Here is a 6,000-nt window from a genome sequence, read left to right on the forward strand (position 1 = left end):
CACTCATATTCCTTTTACTGCAGGTTTTCTTTAATAGGAAAAGGAACACAAATATTTCAACTGATAAGGTTTTAGTTAGGATATTTTGCAGCATCTATCAAGCTTTTATTGCTGTCTGTGCTTTCACTTCCTGCCCTGACACTGAAGAATTTATGACGTAGCCAGCGCTGGATTTCAGAGTGAAGAAAAAAAAGAGAGGCTTCTGTTCCATTATTCATGCCTACTCTGAGGATTGAGTTGTTTGACATAATGCTATGTGGATGTGGATGTGAATGTGTTCGCTTTAAAGGAATCTGCACAGTCTTTGAAACATTACATCCAGATTTGCTATATCTTAGTGCCTTTGCTAAAAGCATAGCACAATGTTCATTTCCTGTCCTCTATAAATAGTACAGGTGGCCATCTATGAAGCCAAATCTGCTCCATCCCTCAGCTGCATTGTGCATATTGCAAGTATGGGACTCAACAAGAAAATGTAAAAAAATCATTATAAGATACAGAAGTATATTTTAATCTGGCATATCATAAAAATATGGAGTAGAGTTAAAAAAGAGCATGATGCAAATAACAGCATTCCACACAGCCAATCAGAAATCACCTACTACTGATAGACGGCAATAAAAGCTGTGATGTGGTTGGTTGTTTTGCTTATTTGGCATAGCTATATACTTTCTTATGTTACATTGCAGGATTGTCTCCACACTTGCATTGCTGATATAACTCGCAGTTACAACAACTCAGTGCCAAGATATTTTACTAGCACTATCTGATGACACAACCTAGAATTAAAGCTGTAATGTATGCTACCATAGACTGCAGGGAACGGCATGAGATGACGAAAATTCCAGGACAACAGGTGTGACCAGGTTCTGTGAAAACTTGCAGCTTTTCTGCCTGTTGACATTCTATTGAGAAGACAAATGACACTGTTCTCATAATTGCCTTTTCTAGCAGCATTACGTATTGTGTGCATTCAGTCAGTGCACATCGTACACCACGTCCTTCTGGGAGTTACCAACAGCCTTATCATGAGGGATGCACTCTTCACATTGCACAGTGCATTCACTTGTAGAAGTCAAATAAAAATGCACTTACACAGGTTATTGTGTCACTGCATACTATGACATCAAGAGGCACTAAAGAGATCACTGAGAAAGATTTACAATGGACCATCTGTATCATATACGTATTAATCATTAACTTATCTATGACTTTGCTCTATCAGAAAAAGCTCGCCATATAAGTACATCACCCTTTTCTGTCATATAGGGAGAATTTAGAATAATCAGTGAAATAGATACACTGATAAACAAAGATAAATAGATGATAGGAGGGAGGAAAGATATATTTTACAAATTGATAAATAGAACATATACAATTAGAAATCTTTAACAGAAATATGAGATAGATAATAGACAGATAAAACATTCACAATTATAAATAGATACTGGAAATCGATGATAGATAGATAGATAGATAGATAGATAGATAGATAGATAGATAGATAGATAGATAGATAGATAGATAGATCTGGATGAATGGATAGATAGGTAATAGATACATACATAGATCATTCTCAATTATAAATCTATAAAAGAAATATGAGATAAATTATGATAAATAAACAGATGGATAGCCTGATAGGTTGATTGATAGATGCAATTATAAATCTATAAAAGAAATACTAATCACCAACCTGCCCATTACAGAAGCACTTTACACAGCAGGCTGCTTACACTCCACGGTCAGTATGATTCACAAGTAATTCCAGTTTGTAGGAATATAAGCCCTGAAGTGTAGCAGCAAGTATCCAAGTTACTGAGCACACAGTGACAGTGGCTTCGGTACACACCCCCTAATCTAGCAGCAGCATAGAAAGTTTCCCCATACAGACAGACTAGAGTCCTGCAGCTGGCAGCGCTAGTGCCACACTCACCTGACAGAGCTGCTCGTGTGACACAGCCTCAGTAGTGAACGCTCCTGGGTGTAGCTGTGCAGCTCGCTGTGGCCGTGTTGCATTGACAGTGTGTTTACAGTAGTCCTCATGATCCCTGTCCGACCCCTTTTTTTTTGTGTCTCCACTCTCAGCGATCTCCTCCTCCAACTCCCCTTCTCCTCCTCCTTCAGGCTGACATCGCTCTCTTTCCCCAGTATATCTCACGCCCACTCCATTGCCAAACACTGACTCAGAGCAACTCACTTGTCAGACGGTATAACCAGTCCACCGCCCAGCGATGTGGCCCGCAGCTATCAAGGGTGGGGATGATGGGGAGGCCGGTGCAATGAGTGGAGAGCCTCAGCCTGACATCTCCCAGCAATGGAGCTGCTGCTACTGGGTGATCATGCTGATTCATAAGCGACATCCTGACTGAGCACTTGCTGTGTTCTCTGCCTGCAGAGAGAGACATTGCTGTAAATACACTGAGCATCAAGATCTGTGTGGCAGAACAGTATAATGCAGTGTATGATAAGGGGTGGAGCAGGTAAACTGACATAGCTCACAAAATAAACACTCAGTGGCAGAGCTTTTTATTTACCGTCTATATTATTATGTTTTACCTAGTCTGAATGTCCAGAAATGTCACTAATATTTTACTAAAGCTAAACCTAACCCTCTTCTTACACAGAGCCCTCACTCTAACCACCCACCCCCCTGTACCAATGCCTAACCCTAATGACCCCCCCTGCCAATGCCTAACCCTAACCAATCCCCTAGCGATGCCTGACCCTAACGACCCCCCTGTCGATGCCTAACCCTAGCCATCTGGGTAACCCTAACTGCCCCCCCCCAAGCTTTACCTGACCTTAAAAGACTCCCCCACTAATGCCTAACCTCAAGCGCCCTCTCACCGCAAACCAGTTGATATATAAGCTGTATAAAAATGAAAAATATCATCAACAACAGAGGTTTGGGCACCGCCACAGTCGCCCATACAAATTACAGCTATAGGGGTCATCTGCTATGCAAGCTGTGGAATCAGTAGTGGATTCAAGCCTCCGACCTATAGATATGTCTCTGGATGTGGCCTATGGCAGATTTTTAAACTTGTCTAAAGAGGTGCCATTTAAACTGTACCCAAAGTGATGTGACATGGTGAGGTAGACATGCGTATGTACTGTGTCAAGCATACAAATAACTAAGCTGTGTTCCTTTTGTTATGCTTGAAAGAGTTAAACATTTAAGTATGAAAGTGACAGTTTCTCGCCAGTCAGACCTAGTGCACTATAGCCTTAGGCCCTGTTCACACTTGCAGTTCGAGTCCGCAAGTGTCCGGGTCCGGGGGCCGCAAAAAGACCGTACGGGTCTCTGCGGTGGCCACAAGGCGGCACAAGTTGCATATCCGGAATGTATCAGTTCCGGCTACAATAAAGTAGCCGGAAGTAGATACATTGCAGTGCCAGAAAGGCACCGCAAGCATGGGGGATACCGGCGTGTAGTCCGGGCCCCCTAAGTGGCATAGGACCGGTGCTGGAAGCATCCGGTCCTATTGCCAGTGTGATGAGAAACATCCGTTTCTCATTGCACAGCATGGCCGCATGTTCGGGTCAGGATCCAGCCCGGGTGCGTGGGCCGGATGACCGGACCCGAAAAATAGCGCATGGTGGAAAAGTGTCCGGATCCGATCCGGCTCCGCTCTGTACGGAACGGACGCATGTGTACGTCCGCATAGACTTTGCATTGCTATGCAGAACGTACGTTCCGTTTGTACAGTATACGGTCCGGATCCGATCAGGCGAATCCGGACAGCGAACGCTAATGTGAACCAGGCCTTAATCCTCACTGATAAGGAATTACATCCATGAATCACTTTCCTGTAAGAGAACAGCTTTTGAATACAGGGGGATAGATAAAAGAAAGCCACTCGTTCATATATTTTAGCTCTGTGACACTGAAAGACATTTAAAGAGAACCTGAGACCAAGTAAGTAAAATAATTTCTACTTACCTTTCCTTCAATATAGGTAGCCTCCCTAAACCACCAGAGAGCTGGACAGTGTCCACACATTTCGGCTCCCCCTCGCTCGCTCCTCGCTGTGCTACCCTGCAGAATAGTTCAGACCTCAGATCAGCGGTAACCTGGCCGCAGTGAGGAGACAGCCAGGCGAAAGACACACAGTGACAGTGCATATACTTCAAAAACAGGAAGTGAGCAGTTATGTCATTTCCTGTATGCACACCGTCACTGTGCACCAATCGCCTGGCAGTCTCTTCACCGCTGATCTGAGGTCTGAAGCATGCCGCAGGGCAGCACAGCCAAGAGCAAGAAAGGGGGAGCCGAACTTTGTGGAGGCTAGGGGCATTGCTAGGATCCTAAGAGATCCGGAGCACTTTTAGGCACTACAGCCAAAAAATTGGTGTGGCCACAGACCAGAATGTGGGTGTGGTTATAAAGGTGGAGCCAAATTTACATGAATTCAACAGCGGTCTAAGTAGTCCTGCCCAGAAAAATGTTGGATGAAGCTCCCCTCTCCATTAATACAAAAAAAAGCTGGGTGTTATGTGGTGCCATGCTGGATACTGTGGTGGCTCTATGGGGCATACTGGGTCTTGTGGTGCCTCTATGGGGTATACTGGGTGCTGCAGTGCCTCTATGGGGCATGCTGGATGCTGTGGTGACATGCAGAAAGCTGTGGAGCCCACATAGGGAGCATGCATCGTCTTGTATTCCCTCACTGTTCCTTCACCCAACCCCCTCCCCCCCCCAACCCCCCCCCCCCCTCCTCCCCCCATATCCAGCAGATTAGCACAGAAGGAGGAACTACTCATCTCTTCTATCTGTTCTCCAAGTCTGGAGAGATACGCTCTAGCTGGCAATTCTCCATCTAGAATCCGAGAATCAGATGCTAGGAGCTTCTCAGACACTAAGGGGAGAACCCCAGAAGAGAAGTCTGCAGGATGTGGAGACCAAGTGGCTGAAGATGAGTACTGCTGCCTGCTGCCTGACTCTGCCTGGGGGACATCCGAGGCACCCCAGAATAGATCTGGGGCACGTGCCACTGATCTTTGGGGCTAGCAATGCCCCGGATGGAGGCAAGAAGGGACCAGGACAAGTGGCAGGCAAACCTGGTGTGTACCACCCGGACAAGAGCAAATTACCACTGGTACTTGAAAAGCCCTGCTCTGTAGGACCCAGAGCTACCCTCTCCTTAGGTAAGTATCTGGTTGTTTCAATGACTCTCAATGACTTTAATACAAAGCATGCATGCAATGAGTTAGAATAATGTGACCAGTTACAATGCTTTACTCTAAACAGCCTCATAGAATTGTATTGGCAGTGGGTTGACATGCAGAATTAATTTGCAATGAAACTGAGCACTGTGAAACTAGCCTTGGGTACATTTGAAAGTTTAAAGCTAGGTACACACGTGCCGATGTAACTTATGCGACAGGTCCGATCTTGCCGCCGCACGATTCCCCACGAGCGGACAATAGCGGGGAATCGAGCGGAAGATAAGCGTCGTCGGCGGGGACGAGCGGGTATCGAATCCGACGCACGTACGGACGAGCGGGGACGCGGCGGGTACGCGCGGGTATGCGGAAGAGGCGATCCGGCAGCTAATTGAGCCGCCGGATCGCTCCGTCTAGATTAGGCTTAAAGGCTCCAAGGTTGGCTGACAGGTTGTGGAAGAGAGTTCCAAAGAAGGGGTGAAACTTCCTGAATGTGAGAGGATGTAACTAAATGGAGAATAGTAAGGTTTCATGTGAGGGGCAAGTGTTGCAAGTTTAACAGTATGTGGAAATTAGTGAGGTAATGTATGGACAGAACAACTTCCCATTGATTAGATGGGGCTGATATGAAGTAAATCACCAAAGTATTTGCTCAAGAGCTTCTCACCAGCCACTTCCTGCAGCAGAGACTTCTAGAGATGCTGGCTGCAATTTTCCCCACTTAGCTCTGTCTGTACCCCACCTGCTTGCAATCTGACCATCATTCACCTGTGCTGTTTACAGCCAAATTACTACATTATTTTAATTTAAGTTGCACACAAAACAAATATT

At 45.6% G+C, this 6,000-nt stretch overlaps 1 protein-coding gene across 2 annotated transcripts in view; it reads right to left on the reverse strand.

Moving 5' to 3' along the window:
- Positions 1 to 2,117, reverse strand: part of SGMS2 (sphingomyelin synthase 2) — a 75,197-nt gene extending 73,080 nt beyond the window's left edge. The window contains exon 1 of one of the 2 annotated variants that reach the window (XM_068270591.1): positions 1,937 to 2,117. The gene's annotated coding sequence lies outside the window, so the exon portion shown is untranslated. Of the gene's footprint in view, positions 1 to 1,696; positions 1,780 to 1,936 lie in introns of those variants that run through there. The other variant, XM_068270599.1, reaches the window with a different exon arrangement.
- Between the last annotated feature and the right edge of the window lie 3,883 nt (positions 2,118 to 6,000).

This window comes from Hyperolius riggenbachi, chromosome 1, assembly GCF_040937935.1.
Source record: "Hyperolius riggenbachi isolate aHypRig1 chromosome 1, aHypRig1.pri, whole genome shotgun sequence".
NCBI lineage: Eukaryota > Metazoa > Chordata > Amphibia > Anura > Hyperoliidae > Hyperolius > Hyperolius riggenbachi.